This window comes from Ictalurus furcatus, chromosome 11 (genome assembly GCF_023375685.1).
Source record: "Ictalurus furcatus strain D&B chromosome 11, Billie_1.0, whole genome shotgun sequence".
Taxonomy (NCBI): domain Eukaryota; kingdom Metazoa; phylum Chordata; class Actinopteri; order Siluriformes; family Ictaluridae; genus Ictalurus; species Ictalurus furcatus.
In genome coordinates, this window is record NC_071265.1 from 9,313,091 (window position 1) to 9,335,801 (window position 22,711).

At 37.5% G+C, this 22,711-nt stretch overlaps 1 protein-coding gene across 2 annotated transcripts in view; it reads left to right on the top strand.

Moving 5' to 3' along the window:
• The first annotated feature begins 7,123 nt into the window (after nt 1-7,123).
• Nucleotides 7,124-22,711, top strand: part of lepr (leptin receptor) — a 57,836-nt gene continuing 42,248 nt past the window's right edge. Inside the window, exon 1 of one of the 2 annotated variants that reach the window (XM_053636126.1) lies at nt 7,124-7,464. The gene's annotated coding sequence lies outside the window, so the exon portion shown is untranslated. Of the gene's footprint in view, nt 7,465-11,038; nt 11,060-22,711 lie in introns of those variants that run through there. The other variant, XM_053636127.1, reaches the window with a different exon arrangement.

Sequence of the window (22,711 nt, forward strand, 5' to 3'; positions counted from 1 at the left end):
TCCATAAGAGCATCTGTAATATGTGTGTGCGTACGTGTGTGTGTGGGTGTGTGCGTATGTGTGCTGTGTGACTCATCCAACGGTCATCCATCACGTAAGTAACCTAAGTGAGGCCTGCTGCTATTTATAATGTGATTAAACATCTTAAGGCTCGCACTCATGCCGCTGGACAGCTTCTATCATGGGTATATTTGGAAAAGCTGAATTTGATCAATTTGTATTATATTCCAGTGACAAAATGCTGTTACTATTTACGTTATGTTGTATGTAGTTCATAAAAAATGTTCTCAGTTATGTTTAGTACTGATTCAATTTCTATAACAGCAGCTCTGACGGTAGTTTTGGCTGCAGAGTGCATGTTCTTATACATTATCATTTCTATAACAACTAATTCATAGGGGCTAGTATGGTGGACGTTCATCATGTAATTAGTAGCATTGGTAGCTCAGTCATTAAGGTTCTGAGCTAGTGGTTGGATTGTTGGAAGTTGTCAGGCCCTCAGGCTGCATCTGCTCAAACTTATGCTTGGATTGTATTTTGTCTCACTTGTAAATTGCTTTGGATAAAAATGTCTGCCAAATGAATAAATACAACTGTAAACATTAAAGGGGCCGTTCAGTGGCTCATTTAGGGAGTCCTTGGATTTAACCCTTCTGGTCATTACTAGCACAATCTATAATGGCTGTTCCACCACTTCATTGTAAAAATTTGTACTTAGCTTTGCTTGTACAATTCATCATTGTACTTTTTTTATTGTCTTTTTTTTTTTTTTTTTTTTTTTTTTTTTTTTTTTTTTTTAAAACTCTTGGAGTTCTCAAAGTGGAAACTTTACACACCTCAGTTCACTGCAGCATCCCCTTCACCAGCTTCCTGCATTTGATTTCAAATCATGATGCTTGCCTACAAAGCCGAATGATGGACCTGCCTTCTACTTTGATGATGGCAAAGTACTAGGGATATAACCAAATACAAATGCATTATTCAGAACTAACAGTTTTGGCCACACCCACATCTGAATACGGATATTTCAAGCACTAAACAGATACCGATACAGATCGTGGCATCGTGTTACACCCATAAGTATGAAGACTTTTCTCTGTACTGAAATCCAAGTAGTAGAATGAAGATCCTTGGATATCTAACCAGCTGAGTCCCCTTACAGTCTTTAAGTGATGACTTTTTACTTTAGGTGCAATCAGTTTATTAACATACTTATTTTTCAGCCCTGGCTCCAGGGCTGATACATAAGCACTAGCTAAAGGTTAGTTAGGTTAGATTGTTAGTATCTTTAATATTTACAATACACTGTGATCATTTTAGTTAGACAAATGTGTAAATGTACTTTTCAAGTCCACAGATTGTTGAACTTCTTTCTGATCCTGTGATGCTGACTGAAAAGGGATGGTTTAGCTGGTTCCTATCACAGGAGCATCGGGCACAAGGTGGCCCATACACATTCACACACCCATTCTTACTCTATGGACACTTTGGACATGCCAACCATGCTTACAATCCAGTGGTTGGACTGGGGGAGGAAACCCCCACAGCACAGGGAGAACATGCAAACTCCACACACACAGGAAAGTGGCAGGAATCGAACCCCCAACCATATAGGTGTGAGTCGGACGTGCTAACCACTAAGCCCCCGTGCACCTGTTTCACCAAAGCATGAAGTAAAGGTCACTGATCTTGTTTATCCTGTCAGCAAACTGTAGGGGGTTGAGTGGAGGACAAGCCACAAACAAGACAGAATCAGACCTACAATATAAGTGTTTTCATTAGGTTAGATGTGAGTAAAACGGATCTATTGGCAGGTAAGCGAGGTCGTTTTGTCCTTTTTCAGGAACAGTGACAGTAACAGAAGATTTGTAGCAGTCAGGGGCAGTACACAAGGTCCGGAACTGATTGAAAGTGTCTGGCTGATTAGCAGAGAATTTGGATGTTGTGATGATGGTGGGATTTCAGGAAAGTAGTAATGGGGAAATTGATGAATCCTCTGTGATGACCAGTTAAAGGGTTGTACTACTATTTGTACTACGTTTATGGCATTTAGCAGACGCCTTTATCTAAAGTGACTTACATTTATACATCTGAGGGTTAAGAACCTTGAATTCATGACCTTCCTTCCTATAAGTAGTCCATCGTCTTAATCACTGAGGTTCTACCGCTTCCACTGGGTTGTATATACTGTAGTTGTGTCTCATGAAAACTGCATCTTCCTTGAGGTTCCTTATTACAAGCTGAACATAACTGGTTTTAGTTATTATGCATCCTAGGACATTTTATAAATGTTTATGTTCACTCCTGTTATGTTTGCTTGTTTATTAATACTTTTGATGAATTTTAATTAGTTTGTGCACTTTTTTGTTTTATATTATTACATATTTATTTTTATTTTTTACAAATATTTTGTACGCTTTTTTTGTTTTTACTACTTTGGTGTACAATTGTGTTATGAATATTATTTATTTTCATTTTTAATAATCAACTAATTTGTACTATTTTCGACCAACGTTCACTTACTTGTATCTGCACAAGTAATAAAACCTTGATATACAGTATACACTACAGATGGGTGCCAAATTAAAGAAAAACTTGGTGTTATGTTGTGTGGGACATTTAATTATTTCGCCAGTGTGGTTTATCTGCAATTTTCTCCTTAGAGGGAAGCATCACAACAAATCAGTACAAAGATCTTCTGACTGATCAATTTCATCCTATGATGAAACATTTGACCCCGCCCCCCATCTGCAGGGCATGAGGGCTCACTGTATTGTTTGACAATTTTGAAAATTATGTAAATCATATGCAGTGGCATTCACACTCACCAGATCTCAACCCGGTTGAACACCTTATGTATGGGCGATTTTAGAGTGATGTGTTAAACAGCTCTCTCCATCACCATTATCAAAACACCAATTGAGGGAATTTCTTTTGGAAGAAATGTATTCATTCTCCCAGTACTGTAGAATCTGTACCAAGAGGCACTGAAGCTCTTCTGGTAACTCATATCGGCCCAACACCTTATGAAGATACATTGTTTCTCCCTGAATATAAATTACATATACTTAAATATGTATACATTATTAATTGCATTACATATAATGCATAAAGTAAATGTTGTTTTATATTATTCTTTTCAAGCTAAGCACTCTGAACTGTTTTAAAGATACTGTAAAACATTACATTATTACTATTTTTATTGCTGTTGTTGTTGCTGCTGTATTTACATATACTTTGATTCATATAAATGCCTTTTTAAAAAAATTTAAATTTAAACATGATATTATGGCTCCATTGTAATTATAAACACATTTCATAACACCTTTCATTGTACATTATCAGCATCTCTGTTAAAATCAGACAAACAGAGAAGGTATTTTATTATGTACATTAAAGTTATATTAATGGTGCAAGCACTTTTTATATATTATAATATTTATTATATTATATGTTATAAATATTCTAATATTAATGGGAAGTGTGTGTGTGTGTGTGTGTGTGTGTGTGTGAATGTGAATGAAAGTTTTATCTGGATGATGATGATCTCACATCAGTCTATTTTGTGGGTGAAACTTTACAAGGCCGGAGATGAATCACATTTGAAAAATTCTTGCAAGACTGTGAACTGCATCATGCTTTACACAAAGAGAGTGCTGATTTCAATCTAGCGGAGCACAGCGGAGGACACATGTTCAAGTGTCTGCAGTTCAAGTGCAGACAGATCGACCACAAAACAGAGCTGAAACCCTGAACTCAATGTACAATGTACTTGTGTATGTGCAGCCATACATACTGAACATCTATCTATCTATAATAATGATAATGAGTCTTTATTGGTCACATATACATTACTGCACAGTGAAATTCTTTTTTTCACATACCCCAGCATGTTGGGAAGTTGGGGTCAGAGCACAGGGTCAGCCATGATACAGCGCCCCTGGAGCAGAGAGGGTTAAGGGCCTTGCTAAAGGGCCCAACATCTCCAAAACAGCAGGTCTTGTAGGATGTTCCCAGTATGCAGTGCTTAGTACCTACCAAAAGTGGTCCAAGGAAGGACAACCGGTGAACCAGCGACGGGGTCGTAGGCACCTGAGGCTTATTGATGCACGTGGGGAGCGAAGGCTAGCCCGTCTGCTCTGATCCCATAGAAGAGCTACTGTAGCACAAATATATATACACATATACACATACACACTCAAACAAGGTCATATATCATATAATCTTTTAGTTACTCCTTGTAAACATAGTTGTTTACATCCTTGTTTGAATGTAATATAGGCTACCGCATTTTAAAACAGGTACAGCAAATATATCAGGTGAAACTGTGGTATAAATATTTCGATGAAACCTGTTAACCAATAAACTTCTTAACAACAATCTTTTTAATACTTGCATTGCTGCTACCTTGTTATACCCCTTGAAAATACAATTTTGTAGGCATATATTAGGCGTATATCTCTTATCATGCTATTAAATTCTTATACCAGTCTTATACCATGTCCCTATCAACTGACAGACTTTATCTTATTTGACATTGTAATTAAAACTTCTTTGAATGGAACTGATTCAAATCATGTTTTTATAAGTAATGCTTCAAGGTCCCTGGTGCTCCATGTCAGAATTTCAAACATGATTTAAACATGCTTCAAGGTCTGTTGGAAAAAAGTAATCTATTTTACAAAAATAATAAACAAAGGCAGTTTTGTTCTGTTGTTTTTGAAAACTGTATTCAAAGTTTTTCAGGAACTTTGATGGAATATATTTCAATTTGTGGGATTGGCAGATAGGCAAAGCTGGATCCTTAAGCAAAAATCTCTATTTCTCAGCTGAATTGTTGGTAGCTGCTTAAAAAAAATTACACCTGACCACCACTGCCAAATGTGCTTTCTGAACATCCCTGTCCAAAACCATGAGTATCAATATGAAGCAGGACCGCCTTTTACTATTATTATAACCTTTACTCTTCTAGGAGCATTTTCCTCTAGGTTTTGGAGCGTAGCTGTGGGGATTTGTGTCCATTCAGCCACAGGAGCATTAGTGAGGTCAGGCAATAATGTTGGCGAATGGTCCTGGCATACAGTCTGCATTCCAGTTCATCCCAGAGGTGTTCGGTGGGGTTGAGGTCAGGGCTCTGTGCAGGACACTCAGATTCTTCCACTCCAACATCAGCAAACCATGTCTTCATGGAGCATGCTTTCTGCACAACAGCATTGTCATGCTTGAACATGTTTGGGAACTTGCTTGAACATCCAGAGAAGGGAAATCTTAAATTACAAAGTGCATGAGGAACATAATAATTACCCAGGAGGTGGTTCACGCCATCAACCCAGATGCTGGTTAATATTGATTTTTAGAGATTATACCCATGCAATTGTTAGAGTATATCATCCTCTCAGTTTTACTGACATCGGTGGAAAGATTGTTATCTGCCTGTCAGCTCTCTCGATTGGCCGTTATATTGACCAAATGTGAATGAGACATTTTGTCGCTGACATGACACTGACATCATATTCAGAGGCTGTGAATTTGCTCTGAGAAATTAAGAGTCTCTCACTTTGGGAAAAAAAATCTATTTTTAAAATGAATCTTCAGTAACCATTTTATTGTGGATAAAGTGGTGGTGGATCTGGAACCTATGCTGGGAACACTAGGGGTGAGGTAGTAATACACACTGGATAAGAAGCCAGATTGTTGCAAGGCAGCATACATGCACATTCACACACTCATTCATGATTATGTGCACAGGAGATGGGAACAAGCCAGAAAAACAAGAAGAAACCCACAAAGACACAAAAAGAACATGTAAAAGTTGCGTTGTAACATACTGATGTCGTATATCTGCTCTTTTTACGGTGGTTTTCACAGCAAACTGATTTTTTTTCTGACCCAGTGTTCATTCGAAATGGTCTGATGAGGCCTAGCTGCAGATTCTACTGTATACCAACCTACAAATACTAATCCTGCACATCTCATGGAGCTTCTTTGTGGAAAAAGCCACCTGTTAATGCCATCCAGGCAGGCTAAAGATAGGTCTCTTTAAACCCGCACTTACTGTTAAAATGCAGCTGCCACTGTGAGAAACAATTCTAGAGGAATGTATAATATATAAATATATTGATAGAAGTTTACAGGCCTTGTAAATGCTGATATGTAATCCGATCTGAACAGGTGTTAGCAACAGTGTTTGAAGGTTTCTAAAAATGTTCTGACTTAGATCGGTGAATTCTGTACAGTGAATTTATAGATTAGTATCTAGAGGGAAGGTCTTAAATTAGGTGTTGCGGGTTATGTTGCAATAAGTTTGAATTCTGTCCTGTTTGGACACTTGTTCTTTATCTTCTGCAGGTAAATTTGGAATGAAGGTTCCTACAACCACTTTATGTACTGGCTTAGGTTTACAAAAGTATGTTATTGTATTTATCGATTTATTTTTTTGCCAAAACACTGTTTCAAAATTATTTGCACCCCACACAATGAATAAGCAGTGAAGCGACTTCTGGAGAGAATAACAGCTTCGAGTTTCTTCCCATGATGTTTAACAATATTAGAGATGCTTGAAGAGGTGTGGCATTTCAGGCTTGTCTGAACCATAGACCACCACCCCGCTTCAGAGGATAACAAAAACTTTGCAAGCAATATCATGTAACATTTTTATGGACTATTAAAGCCACTCTAAAGAAAGGGAGAAAAACAACAACAACTAAATAAAAATATTTATGACCAAGATTTAAATACTGTAATGTCCTGGAAGATGCAACCAAGATCTGGGCTAAAATAGCTTGTTACTTGGAATATTTTGGAATATTAAACGTGACATTAAAACAGTCCCATCAACACACCTGCACCAACACTCAATGCTAACCAGCAAAGTCTGTGGAATTTCGTAAGGAAGTTGCCCACAAAGATTATTGTTGTTTTCAGGAAATTAGATCAGCGACTGAATGACTGTATTTGTAAAAATATTTCCTACATGCAATTAGGGAGGCACACAACTACACACACACACACCCTTTTAATTACTGGAATTCAATATGTGGTAGCGCATTGGCAAAAACATTGGCTTTTGGCCATCCACATGTAGATACACACTCACACTCACACGCACACAGGCACACACACACACACACACACTGTAACAACTGGAATTCAATATCTGGTACTGTTACCATGTCAAGAACTATGAGAACTATGACTTATTGCCAAAAGCAGATACCCTCTATCTCTTTTTTTAAACACACACACACAGACACACACACACACACACACACACACAAAAGTTGATTAACGATTGGTGTGTATTTCTGGCCTTTGCTCTCTCTCTGCCTGGAGACCAGAGGGAAACACGGAGTCCGGGTCTACATAATCACAGGATCTGAACAAATTGCCTGAACTTCTCACAACGTTGAACATGCTGCTGTTCAGCCACTCTTCACACTTCCGAACACGAATAACCTGAAGAAGGTGAGTCTTTCCCATTATTAGAACAAACAGCAATAACACTTTAACCCCTCTAGTTTTTTTTCCACCTGCCTACATCGAAGAAATGTCAGAGTTTAAAAGTGTTAAGTGATGAGTATGAAGACTGTCATACAATTCTTTCTCTCACGATGTGTAGGAGTAGCAATGGAAAAAAAACACCACACATATCATCAAACATCATATCAAATCCAGAGATTACATTAGAATTGCTCAAAAGGAAAGTGAGAAAGCATTTCATATGTATTTTAATAAGCATCTCTGGGTAATGTGATGCTAAATACATGTATGCAAAAGTGACTGTGTAATTGAATTAATACAACTTGGGTTAACAATGGGTTACTCAAGACAGCAGAGTATGAACTATTGCCATTCTGGTGCCTTCATTTACCACTGTGGGTGCATACTGATAAAATAAATACGTGTCTACTTAGTATTTTGTCAGTATTAGGTGCTTTTTTGGGGAATAAAATGCTGCATTCAAACTAAATTTGCCAAAAATACACATACATAGGAATGCCAATTAAATGCTCCCACTGGCTTATTATTGAGTTATACTGTGCATTTGAAAGTTCATTATAGTAGAATTACTGTCATGCAGTGAAACTAAAAGAAAAAGCAATGTGTGAATAATGTAATGAATTGATGTGTTTAAAGCCTAAACAATAGACATTGTCCCAAAGCAGCTTCACAGATATCTGGATGCAGATTTATATTTAGATCCCTAAAGAACAAGCCAGAGGGACAAGGAAAAAGTCCCTGAGAGGAACCAGGTTCAAAAGTAGAACCATTCTCTTCTGGGTGGCAAAGAGTAGTGGGATTATAGATCTTTACTTTTCCATAAGTGTATACTATAAAGTCAAACAGTGCTGAGTATGTTGAAAGGATGTTCAGTATGAGCAGTAATTTCTTGATGATTACAGCAGCAGCTTTTAGAGTAAGAGTGAGTGTTGGGAATGATGTATTTTTGGGAAGTGCGGGTTTCGTCTGAAATAAATACTGAGTGAGACACCTTGTCTTTGTTGTATTGCAAGGAAGACGGCAACAAGACCAATATTATCAGCAAGGTTTTGGTAGTCAACACATCATGCACATGCTTACTGAGTAGCTAAGCCATAATCAATTTTGGACCAGCATGGATTATAGTCTGGTCTAAACAGTTTTCTTTAGCAGAGAAATGCATTTATTTAAGTTACCACTTCTATTTCATACATGGGCATTATTGACTAATGAAGGAAGAGGAAACTTAATTCATGCATCTAAGAGTAAGAGTATATGTATTCAGATTAAAACTGTGGTTCTCAATTGGTTCTTCTTTGGTCTGTAAAGTATAGCCAGGGGGTCCCTTTTGTTTTGTTCAATAGTCTGTTCTTTTGTTCTCTGTTGTCCTGTTTAAACGCAAATGCTGACAAGACTGTGTTGTTAAAATTTTTTGTTTTGTGTGTGTGTGTGTGTGTGTGTGTGTGTGTGTGTGTGAGAGAGAGAGAGAGAGAGAGAGAGAGAGAGAGAGAGAGATTTTGTGTTGAAAATGACAGGTTCTATGTTATTGTACCCATCACAGGACTGGGATATGCTGCTTCATCTTGAACCCAGGTTTTATATTATATAAACAGAACAGATAGACTTTCAAGGAGCGGTGTGACTTACAGTTCTCCATGTAGTCTGAGATTCAGGATTTTCCCTTCATTTTAATCAGATCTGAAGTAACTAGTAACTTGCTACATGAGTAGTCTTCTCATTGGATACTTTATTACTCTTACTCAAGTCATTATTAACATTATTACTTTTACTGTTACTTGAGTAATTATTTTTTATAAGTAATTTTAAATTGTACTTGAGTACAATTTGTGGCTACTCTACCCACCTCTGGCTGGTGTGATAATTGCAGGAATGGGCAGGGGTACCGGTGTTCCTATTAAAGTGACCAGTGAGTGTATAGATTTAATGTAAAATTTATTTTATCCTCCAAAGTTGGTTTTATCATAAATAGAGTATAGAAATAGAAGATGTTGAAATAAATGAATAAAAATAAAAATGCATCATAAATTCACTAACTAATTATACACCAGAAATAAGAGAATGCAACAAAATAATACGGTGCTCACCACTTACATATGTGCCACTGATTTAAAAATCACAAGGTTACTATTGGAATAGGTTGTGCCAGATTACAATTCTAATCTAACGTAAGATCTAGTACGACACATATGTTTAAAAATGAATTACCTCTCAGTCAGCCAATGGGAGTTTACAGGCACTTTTAAAGTAAGAATGAAAATGCACAAAAAACAACAAATGTAATGTCAAGCCTAATTAATTTGGCCCTGCCTAGATTGACTCTCAATTTGAATTTGATGTGTGTCAGCAATGACAGATGTCCCCAGAGGAGACAAGGACTTGATAATCTTCAAACCCATTTCCCCACCATATTTCCCAATTTTCCGGAAAAAAAAATAATTTCTATTCTTTCTATTCTCATTAGGCTGAACTTAAACCCATGTTTTTTAAGGTCTGACACAAAACACTTGTTTTTCCCCCCATGTTTGTGTTCTCCTGTGATTTCTCAGAGTGCGTGTATTTTGCAATCCAGTAATGAGACAGAGTGCCGAGGCAGACGACACTGCAAATGTTCCTTCTCGGCTAACATTCTAGCACTTCTAAATGGCTTGGACAGGATGTTCATAATTTGCTTTTATTACAAGGCTGTCAAAAGCAGATCAGGCAATTTATCTGTACATGCTGGCAAACAAGTACATGGTTTCAGTGTGCTGAGGTTAATTTGTAGATCCTGATGTTGTTACATAAGCTAATGTCATTGCATTGTCGTGATCAGTGCTGTACAAACAACACAAATGGTATGAATATACAGTGAAAATAGCATCAAGTCTAAAAGTTAACCGGATCTTCAACATAAAAGCTAATAAAGACATCATTATTGGTAGGACAATGTGATGGCCAAATGAGATTATAATATTTTAGCACTACATTACTATACTTAGAAATTAAACATTATTGTTGTTCAAGCATCTGTGGCAACAACTGTTTTATTATACTATACAGTGGGGAGAAATATGTATTGGACACGTCAACATTTCTTTCAGTAAATATGTTTCCTATGAGGCTATTCACATGATATTTTCACCAGACATCAGTATTAACTCAAGAAATCCGGAAATATAAAGAATTCACAACGCTGAAGTCCATAAATGAAGTTATGTGTAATAAAGTGGAATGACACAGGAAAAAAGTATTGAACACGCTAACTGAAATGTATTTAATACTTAGTGGAGAAGCCTTTGTTTGTAATGACAGCTTCAAGACGCTTCCTGTATGAAGAAATTAATGAGCCGCAGTATTCAGGTGTGATTTTGGTCCATTCTTCTAAACATATTGTCTTTAAATCTTGTTCACTTGGAAGTCAGGTGATTGACTGGGGCATTTTAACACCTTGATTTGTTTTTTCTCTGAAACCAGTTTCCTTTGCTGTATGCTTTGGATCGTTGTCCTGCTGGAAGGTCCACCCACGTCTCATCTTCATCATCCTGGTGGATAGCAGCAGATTCTTCTCAAAAATATTCAGGTAAAGGGCTCCATTCATCGTTCCTTCAATTAGATGAAATCTGACAGTACCATGTGATGAAAAACAGCCCCACACCATGATGCTTCGACCTCCAAACTTCACTGTTGGTATAGTGTTTTTAGGGTGATGTGCAGTGCCATTTCTTCTCCAAACATGGTGTGTAGTATTAAAGTCAAAAAGTTCAGTTTTGCTCTCGTCTGACCAGACTACACTCTCCCAATATTTCATAGTCTTGTGCAAATGAGTTGTAGAAAACTTTAAATGAGCTTCGACATGCCTTTTCTTTAGTAGTGGAGTCTCGCGGGGTGAGTGTGAGCAGTGGAGTGCATTGCCTATTGTTTTCTCTCTATCGATGGCACCTGCTGCCTCCATGTGTTTCTGGAGCTCTTTCTGAGTGGTCCTTGGTTCTTGGGCTACTCTTCTGACTATTCTTCTGACTCCCTGGTCAGAAATCTTGAGAGGAGCTCCTGTATGTGGCCGGTTGATGATGGAGTGATGTTGTTCCACTTGTGGATATTTGCCCCAACGGTGCTTACTGGAGGATTAAGAAGTTTTGAAATATGTCCGTATCCGATTCCACCGTTTTGCAACAATAAGGTTGCGAAGGTCTTGGGAGAGCTCTTTTTTACCCATCATGACATGTTTCTTATGTGACACCTTGGTAACGAAAAGCCTTTTTATAGACCATCAATTTGCTAACCCAGCTGATATTACTTTGCACAGATAGGGGGTATAATTACTTATGGATTTCAGCTGGTTCCTTGCCTTAGAGAACTGCTTTTTCTTAGCGTGTTCAATACTTTTTTCCTGTGTCATTCCACTTTATTACATATAACTTTATTTGTAAAGTATATGGACTTTAATGTTGTGAATTCTTTATATTTCGGGATTTCTTGAGTTAATACCGATGTCTGGTGAAAATTTCATGTGAATAGCCTGATGGGAAATATATTTACTGAAAAAAATGTTGACACGTTCAATACTTATTTCACCCACTGTAATAATAGTGTAGCTTCTGAATCTGGTAAATGGCTAAGACAAAAAAGTTTTTAAAAAGTTTTTTTTTGGTGGCTAATGATTTGAAACACCTTGTAAGACAACCATTACACAACCATTGCTGTGACTTAGCAACCCATGGCCAGTGAAATGATACAAACATTTGTATCTGGTGAACAAACCGTTATCAGATATAACAGCACGGTGAGAATGCTTTTAAATTACATAGTCAAAGCTAACTGTTCTATATTGTCAATGGTACCTTTCCTTGTTTCTGGGGCAGTACTTCTATCTTTTTTATTTATTTAATATGTATATTTCTCCTGGAAATGTTGAAAAAGTGTTATAGTATTTTTTTAACGGCTTAAGTTATGTACATAAACAGTGTAAAGCTTTAAAACAACCCAATATGCACCTTTCTAGGTAAAAGATACAGTCTACCTTGTAACTTCTCTTCAAAGGTATCCATTTGAGGGTATCAACCCATGGACAAATAAAAGATATTGGTTTAGTACCCTCATTTCTGAGCATATATAAACTTATGCTTAAACATATAGAAAGCTTTATTCCAAAAGGGATCAGTTCACATATGGTAAAGACGCCAATGTAATGTCGGGGTGTAATAACACTTGAGTCATGTGACATAGTTCTTTGTTTATATAAGGTTATGTTATGCCATTTGCAGGGCTGGTTTACATTAGAACAGCATGACAATAGACTTTGTATCTTAGTTTGATACAAATTGATATGATGGAGTAACATAATGTTGATGTGAAACATCAAACGTTCACTGAATTGAGCAGTTAAGCAGTTCCAGGAAGACTGGCCAATTTGCATTAGTGCAATCAGGCAATGTTCTTTTAAGCCAGTTGTCACTACAGTGTGAGACTGCTGTCATATACAGGAGACCCAGAAGACTTTGCATAGCACAAGCATAAAACGTACACAAAATACTCAGATGCACTGGTTAATATTGACAGAAAATAGGGACACTGATTCTGTAAATATGCAGAATTTGAACTTGGGACTAGTAACATGGAAGCTGCAGGTATGGCAGGTTAAAGGGAAAAAGCAACAGCTTCTGAATCTCTGAAACAGAGCTGAAACACCAGAGGTAAAATACACAATGTTGATTTTAATGTATTTTCCTCATGGTTAGATGACCATGCGTTCTCTTGTCTAGGTTTACTCTCCAGTTAAATATACCTGATTTAGATAATCAAAGACTTCAGCACAAGTGGCCATGTTTAAATTAGAGCTTGAACAAACACTCCAGAAGAAAGGCTGGGCTAACTTTGATCTATAGTTATTGCTATATGTAAAGGCTAATATGGGGTTAAATGCAACATTTTCTGGACAACACTGCAGAAACTAATCTAATCCCTCCATTTAAGCATCGGTTTAATAGATTTAACCTTATACCTGTATTCTTATGGTGGGATAAAATTGTCTTTAGGACATTTCTGCTTCTCAATTTTTTTTTCCACCTCATTTTTCTCCCCAATTTGGTCACCTCCTGCCAATTCCCATCCACCATCCTGCTCTTCCCTATCATATGACTACTACTAACTACTAACCAGGGATGATTAAGGTTGAACAATCTCAGAAACAGCTGAAGCCAGCCAAATGACAAGTTTTCAAACTTCCACTTATCCTGTGTCACAGGGCAGCATAACACTACAGTATCTAACTCTACAGTATCTAACACTCTTCTACATGCTCATATCTACAGTAAGAGGTAATTAGCTTTTTGCTGAATTGTACTGCATTTTCAATTCCCCAAGGCTATAAAGGTCCCTCTGATGGACTTCCAATTTCAAAGTCCTCCATTAATGTTCAATGGTGTTCAAGTCAGGAGGCCTTCACTGTATATGTGAAATGGTTAAACATCTATTTTAGTTAGTGCCTGGGAGAATATATGATTCATTCATTCATTCATTCATTCATTCATTTATTAATTATAAAGCAACCACTTTGTCCTGGTCAAGGTCAGAGCAGATCTAGAGCCTATCCAGGGAACACTGGGCACAGGACAGGAATACACCCTGGATTGGACACCTGTTCATCACAGGCCACCATGCACACACATTCACACACTCATTCACACCTAGGGGCAATTTAGAGTCATTAGTCTATCTACAGGCAAATGCATAGTGCAATGTTGCCAGTCTTATTTTCCACTGAGTTTTATTCATTCATTATTTAATTTTCAGTAAGCACTTTAGCCAGGTGAGGGTTGCAGTGGATCCAGAGTCTATTCAGATTTAGTGTAGCCAATCTAACATGCAAATCTTTTTGGAAGGTGGGAGGAAACCAGAGAACCCAGCGGAAACCCAAATGGACATACGGTGAACATGTAAAAGAAAAAAAAAAATCCCATACAGACAGCAACCTGAGCTCAGGATCGAAGCAGGGACACTGGACACTACCTGCTGTGCCACCCTGCCACCCTAGAAGATTTATACGTAAACATCTATGCTGTCAGGTTCTTGATTAGTCTCATCCCTTTCGATAGCACACAGGGAAGGTTATAAGCCTCCATCTAGTCCCGCAGCGTGATGATGTATACCGGTCATAGCCAAGCTCTTGATGAGAATTATCACCTGTACAGCTGCTTCTTATCCCCGTCAACTGAATGCGTCAAAGATCACTAATGAATCATTCACAAAAAGCTGTCAAGAGCTCAGGGAACTTTTAAGCCTGCAATCCCACTTCATGCAAATATGCTCAAGACTTTAATTATTTTGGATTTATGCTGATGCACTACAGTAAACCAGAGGGAGAGTTTTGATCTGAAGATGGGATTTAAATATTTCATCCTCTTTACGTCTTCTCTTCCTGTTTTTTGGACATGCTTCACTGTTTTATTAACACCCACACTTTTTTTTTCTTAGCTGAATGAATTCATTTAGGGTCTTGATATAATTCTGCTTTCTGTCATTGATTTTCTGTTTCTTTTGAAGATAAAAAGAGCAGTGAAGAGCTCAGAGCCAACATTTATCACAGTCACACAAGCAGTGTTTTATCGAATTCCTCTAATTACTGTACAGTTCCATTTCACTGTGTGTGTGTGTGTGTGTGTGTGTGTGTATGCATGTACTTGGCATGTATTTATCGCTTGATACGTATGTAAGCATTTGATAAGCTCGATAAGCATTTGCCATGTATTTATCGCTTGTGAGTCAAATTTGAAATATCTAAAGGTTTCCAAATCCTGATTATCACGGCCTCTGGTGCAGAGCTGTTGGTGACAGAAGGGCTGTTTGTGAGTCAAGCCTGTTTGCTTTTTTGTCTTTGCCAAGAGTCTCTTTTGTCATTACCTTAACGGTTCCTCACTGCTGTAACAATGCAATAAAACGGAATGACGCAGTATGCCTGGTGTTTATGTGTTCGTGTGTGTCTGGAGGGGGCTGTTGGATTGCACAGAGATTTCTTCAGCAACATTAGGGAGATGACTCAAGGCCCTCTGGGCAGGGCAAATAAATGTAGATCAATGTATGCCTCATTGATCAACAAAAGAGGCAAATTTCAGACTTACCCGTCCATGAAAATGTGTTTGTATACAGTATTACTGAGAGCATAGTGTACGATTCTTCAGTCTCACCTTATATGAAGTGCCTCTGTGAAGTGCCTCTAAACTGTGCAGTTACATGTAAAGTAACAACTGCAGATGTGATACACATGTGTCAACGTGACATTACAAGTTAATACACTACCCAGTGTGCCACTATAGTTGCGTCGTAATATGCTAATCGAACATAATCAGTGGATTAACACCACTCTGAAATGTACATATTAACTACACAGGGCATGCAGATTTACAGTATTTTAAAGTGCGACTTCTTTATAATGTGTAAGTACACAGGTTTTAGAGATCCCCCCCCCCCAAATTCATCGCCAACTCTTTTCTAACAAATGCAATCTGACTCACAAAGTGCTGTGTACTCACCATCTCTGGAGGCAACTATGTAGTAGAAGAAAAGGAAAAAGAGAAAGTTTCATAGAGAGGCATGAGTTTCATTCTGAATCACTGTGTAAAAAAACAACAACAGTTTTTTTGTTCACGTATCCATAGAGTAACTCGTTTAACATTTAACAAAAAAAATGATAAAGTCACAAAATCTACAAAAAGGTCAAACTTGTCCTTTAGTGTACGATTTTTCATTCATTCATTCATTCATTCATTCATCTTCAGTAACTGCTTTATCCTGGTCAGGCTTACAGTTGGATGTGGAGCCTGTCTCAGGACCTCAGGCCACGTTTCCATCGCAGAGCACCATGAACTTCAACAACATCATTCACACCAACTTACAGTCACCATTCCACCCATTGGCATGTCTTTGGGAGGTGGGAGGAAACCGGAGAACCCGGAGGAAACCCATGAGGAAAACACCGTAACACCACACAGACAGTAACCTGAGCAATTGTTTATTTATTTCTGAAGCATTAATACCGAAAATAGTTTCTTTCCCCTCATACATATTCTTAAGCACGCAAAGTGAATTGAAGCTCGTCAACACAAATGACAAACTGCAATTAACATTTAGGTAGGTATTTTTAAGATGACATTACTTTATTTTCATTTGCTTAGAGGAAAATTACACGGTTTAGATCAGATTACTCAGGTAATTACCTAAATTTAATATCCCCGATCAGGCCAGGCGTGTGCAAACGAGATTTAATATCAGATAAAACCAGAACAAATGGAATATAATTAATCAGAGAGGAAGTATTATTTTATATAATAATTAATTAATGATCCTATTACATTTAATTAGAAAAGTCCCTCACATGATGATGATGAATGAGATCTGTAGTTGTGTATACAGCATGTTGGTTCTTAAACCTACAATAAGTTGTTGTATCTGTATGCCGTCATATTCATTATGTTACAGTGTGAGAGACAATTAATAGACAGTAAATGTAGCTTTTACTAACATCTGCCTTACTGGATATTCTTCCTGGTTTCCTTTCTACTTCGGCAAAATAATTATGAAGGTAGTCGTTGTTACGTGTATAACTGGTTAAGTTCTTAGACACAGGTCCATTCATCTAGTAATAGCAAACCAACTAGCAAAAAAACCTTTCATAAACACACAAAGAAGCTTTTCAGTTGATGGTTTCTGGAAAGAATTTGTGTGTGTATATATATTTGCAAATGTGATTAAATAGGGGTCAGTAGCAACACTAACAATCAGAACAAGTTACAGTGGTGAAACTCACTCTGCACATGCTCAGTAGTGTCCTCTGCCTGTCTGCAAAAGAACAACCTAATCACAGCTATGAACAAATTTATCATCAAAAGTCATATTTTGATGCATGAAAGTACCTTTCTTTATCTATTTTGAATGGTGTTCATTTTATATCAAAAGAAACCAAAATAGGCAATTTTGTTCACTGTCTAGTTGACTATAATTCAGGGGTGGCACAACTACTTCAAAAGTGGTGGGGCAAAAAAATTTGTCTGAGAGAAGAGGTACATCTGTCATTTAAAAATGTATTTTGCTTTTAGTGCTATATGGAGCCAGGGTCTGATTAATATAGAGTAACAGGGCACAACACACATTTTAATGAGTGTCAGAGTCGTTTATTTTGATCCCACTTGCTTCATTTTGTAATTTACTCCTCAGGCAGACAATAACAGCAAAAAATTAGTCCACAGTTAGAGATCAATAATTCTAAAATATGTTTTAAAAATCGAAGACATGTTCATGTTCTGAAGTAACTGTCTGTTTCGTTAGAACATATTTTTAGCAAGCCTTACTTACTTTTTTTTGGAAGAATGTCATTTGAGGAATATTCCTACTGTATAATCGATTCAGAATACAGACTATGTGCATATATCACTTAAAATATTGAAACAACGTTAAAACCATAATGAACTTTCTTTTACTTTCACACTATCTGTTGTTACCCAGATGAGGGTGGGTTCCCTTCTGAGTCTGGTTCCTCTCAAGGTTTCTTCCTCATATCATCATAGGGAGTTTTTCCTCACCAATGGCTCGCTCATTAGAGATAAATTCACACACTTAAAATCTGTATCCTGTGTTTATATGTTTCTGTAAAGCTGCTTTGAGACAATGTCCATTTTTAAAAGCGCTATACAAATAAAATCGAATAGAATTGAAATGTTGGTGATATTGATTCAACACATGATTACTAAGCAACAGTGAGTGCCAAAGCATGGTTATCACTTTACTGCTCATAGGAGATCCCCTTTAGGAGAAATGTCCCACCACTCTGCTGAACTAGAAGTTCAGGCCTGTCTGTTATTGCCTGAAGTGCTGTGTCACCACCCCAGTAGTTTGAAAAGTGCTGGGTCAAATGCCAGCACACCCCCGTTTCTCCGGCAGTCCTGCTATAAATTAGCATGATCAATAGTTGACAATGCTAAGCTGCTTAGATAGTGTATCAAATTTCTTGATGGCTGAAACTGAGTTAGAGGGTCAGTTGTATGGGTTTATTTAACGGTGTTTAGTCTATTTACTGTATATTTAACACAACACATAAGAGATCCCACTTACTAGAAAAACAGTTTCCTTCCTGAAACACTTTGTGGCACAAGGGTCCCAGAGGATTCAATTCCGTTTTATTTGTATAGCGTTTTTAACAATGGATTTCTTCACCAAGAAACTTTACAGAAATATATCAATTCTGGATATAAATTTTACATTTATAAATGTATCCATAATGAGCAAGCCAGAAACAGTGGCAAGGTAAAACTCCCTGAGACAACATGAGGAAAAACCTCGAGAGGAACCAGAATCAAAAGGGAACCCATCCTCATCTGGGTGACACCAGATAGTGGCATTATAAATAACTTCCCTTATATAACTGTATACTATAGAGTCAGAATGTGCAATTGTGTAAACAGGAACTTATGAGCAACTTATGAGTATGATCAGAGTAATTTCGGAATTCATTTTAGTTTTAACTTAAAGTCTATTGTGTTGAAGTTATCAACTGTTCAGTGATGGAGACTTGAGTGCAAAGCTTTTCTAAGGCCCTGTTTACACTAGTGTGTTTTACGTTTTAAAAGGCATAACTTTTGCTATGGTTACATCTGTCGTCTACATTACTCTGGCGTTTTCGACCCTCGAAAACGGAGAGTTTTGGAAACGCCGAAAACCCCGTTTTAGTTTGAAAACTCCGGGCTCGCGTTTCAGTGTAAACAGATCAAAACGAAGACTTTGGAAAACAAAGGCGTGGCTTCACCCACATTCGCTCCCTGATTGGGTCTTCTGGATCACTGTGTATCCTTCCCTGATTCGTCAAGCCTCTGCCATATGACCATTACGCTACCTTGATCGTACACACATCAACACAGAGACTGAACTGCAAGCTTTGCTGGTTTTGTTGTCATTCTTAGCAGCCAGTGTGCAGTTATATTCTGTATTTTATAATACTTCAGCTGCCTACGTGCGCAAGAGGCGAGCTATGATTAGAGCAATCGACAACAAATCACATTTCGAGCAGTGTAAGCCCTACATGGACCGCCGGTTTGTTTTGCTTGCAGGTGACTAGCAACCAACTTCCTGTTTACACTTGTATTCGCATGCCCAGTGTGCATGAATGGTCTTGTGACGTGCGTATTCGGTCGTATAGTGTGGATGGAGATCGTTTCTGAAACACAGCGGAAAAGCCAGTGTGGACGAAGATCGTTTTCATTTTAAAACACCGTTTTATAAGGAAAACGCACTAGTGTGAACAGGGCCTAAGGTGGTGGATCCCAGTCCAGATACACACCTAGTATCTGATATCCTCTTATTAGTATCTGTATTTGTATTTGTTTAGAAAACATTATCTTCTCCTTTTGAATAATGTATTTGCCTTTGGTTACATCCCTAAAATGTACCTATTATGTGTCAAAAACCTGGAGCTTTAGAATAAAAAAAGTGACAATGGTTACAACTGAACCCACTCTCCTATATGAAAGTGTTGAAATTGGTGAAAGTGGGGACCATTGGTGGTAGTCTTTGGTTAAACACATTTGCATGTTATAAATGATATTTACAGTATATCTAGACCGACACAACAGTTTTTATTAGGTGCATGTCTAGCCTGTTTTGAGCCTGCATGTTTTGTATGTTTTAGTAAGTGCCATGTACTCTATCATAACTACCAAATCATAAGTTTTATCAAACTGCATCATCAGACACTAAATACTGTAAATCGTATTTACGGAAAAATATTCCAGTTTAGAGTGTTTAGAGTCTGTTGATGCAGAGTGGAAAGTGGGAAATCCTGTGAAATGCAAATGAAAAAATCACAACATGTAAATTCCACTCACTGGTTTTACTCATTTCTGTCCAGTTTGCATACAGTCTCTATGGCAACAACATGTGGGCCTGCAGTGATTCATGCTGTATTCGCCTCGAGACAGAATGGCCAAGGGGGTTAATTGGAAAGTTGTCTTTGTTAGACCTCTAAGTGTCAGAGTTCTAGCTGTAGGCTATAGCGTTATTTCCAAAATTAAGGGACTAAATCTATTTCTTGACCTTTTCAAAGCTGGGACGTTGATGATAGGAGACGCTGTTCTCAGAGAAGTCAGAATGGTTTAAAATCGATATCAAAATGGAATCTAGGCAATGTAAGAAATTCCTAGAAAGCTACAATGCTGTTATTATGGTGCACTGACACAGTTATACTGTATTCCTGCATCTACATCTTGAGATGTTACCTAAGATGTTAGACTGTTTTCTGGTAACATCGGTATCCTATGAGAATATTAGATTCTGATGTGAATAATTACATACTGCATATGGTATATTCTTTACCAATTTGCTTTGGTTTTGTGCTTTGGGTTGCAATGCTACTGCAGCCACTGGTCAAAAGAAAAAGATGTGTAGCGACCTTTTATATTAACAAGTCCTATCTTTTAGCAGCCTCTTTGGTGCTGTTATTTACCTCTGGGTAAGTTTACTCCCCCTACAACAACGACAGTTCTGGTGAATGTTTTTATTCAAAATGAAGACTGGCACGCACAAACAAATCCAAAACACAATCTTAAGCCAGAGAATCCAAAGTTGAACTTGAACTTGTGAACTGGGAGTTGGAGTCCGTGGTGGCCATGTTTGTAGTCGGTGTTCCGTTCTGGGAAATGGAATTGGATGCCGAATTCGGCATTGACATGACACAAAGAAACTGAAAATATTAGAGCAAGTAAAATTGACTTAGTTTACTTAGTAGAGGCAAATGAACTGCAACGGCAGTGACTAGAAATGGTTCGCTATCTGATTGAAGCTAATCTTTCAAACTGTCCAGCCAAACTGTCAGTGTTTCCTCTCAAATTTCTCAAGTTTCTGTCACTCTTCTTTCCTCCTCATCGACTGCTAACATCTACTCTTACTGCCACCTTGCTGCCAACTACATTTATCACTGAACAAACAAAAACAATCATCATTCTCACTAAGAGTGCTTGATTGACTAGAAATACAGCTAGGTAATGTTAGCAAAAGTAATAAGATGCATCAGTGTTAAAATTGACTATCTTTCAAATATCCACAATTTTATCAGGTGTAAAGTGTTTAATGTAAATGAACTGAAATGTGCTAAATATGAAGTAATACATACAATACATACATTAATATCAAGTAACTACATATGCCAGTATTTCTGTGGTAAATTTTAAGCTGTAAGGCTTCTCAGAAATCATTTGACCTTTTACATACTTTACATACTTCCAGTTTTCTGTGAAAAGAGCCCAATGTCTAATACTAGATTCAAGAGTCAAGTAGCTTTACTGGCATGGTAAAATCCTTTACATTTCCAGCGCATTGGTGCCATTCAGTTACATACATAGGCCTACACATTTACACACATTCACACACAATGTAAAATAATAAAAAAAAATTATAAAATAATTACAATAAAAGAAGGAGAAGAAGATACACAATGATTTGTCTGAGCATTGTATGCATCCGTAGAATAAGTTTCTCCTTCAAGCAAGAATAAATGCTTCTTAAGAAGATGGTGAATCTGCAATCTCTCGGACTGCCAGGAAACTTGCTTGTAAAACCTTGAATCTATTTTTTTCTCTGCATCCTGGAAAAAAAATCTTTTTTTGATTTTCTCTAGAAATAATAAATCCTAGACAAGGACCATTTTGTTTTATAAGGTAATTAAAGTCCGGCTTCACTGATGACTCATAGATCACATGGTCAACGGTGTTGCTTTTCAATACAAGTCTCTCTTTATTCAGAAATACTGTACAGTCCTAAGGTCTAGCAGTAGTTGTCTGAATAGTTCATCAGCAAAGCCCTACTGCTTTCCCTTAAGGCCATGACATACTCAGGGAATGATGTCACCTTTAACCTGGTGCTGATATTGCAAAGCGACGTCATCTGCTAGCTGAATGGAGAGTTGCGCTGCCTTCTGCAAGTTTTTCACCTCTCTTTCTCGCTCTACTTCTCAGTTCAGTCAGTTCAGCGCTACAAATTACATTACTTGCACATTAGCTATCACAAGCACATACAGAACCTATTAATCTGTTATGCTTCACTCTTTCGCTTCTTTTTTTTATCTCCTAAAACGCCTGAAACTCAATCCACTGTATCTTTTGAATCTGTTGTGAATCCTTTTTAATAGATCAAATTGATTAAAGGTGAATCACTCTACTCAGGGGTTTCCAGAGATAGAATCACATGATCTACATTG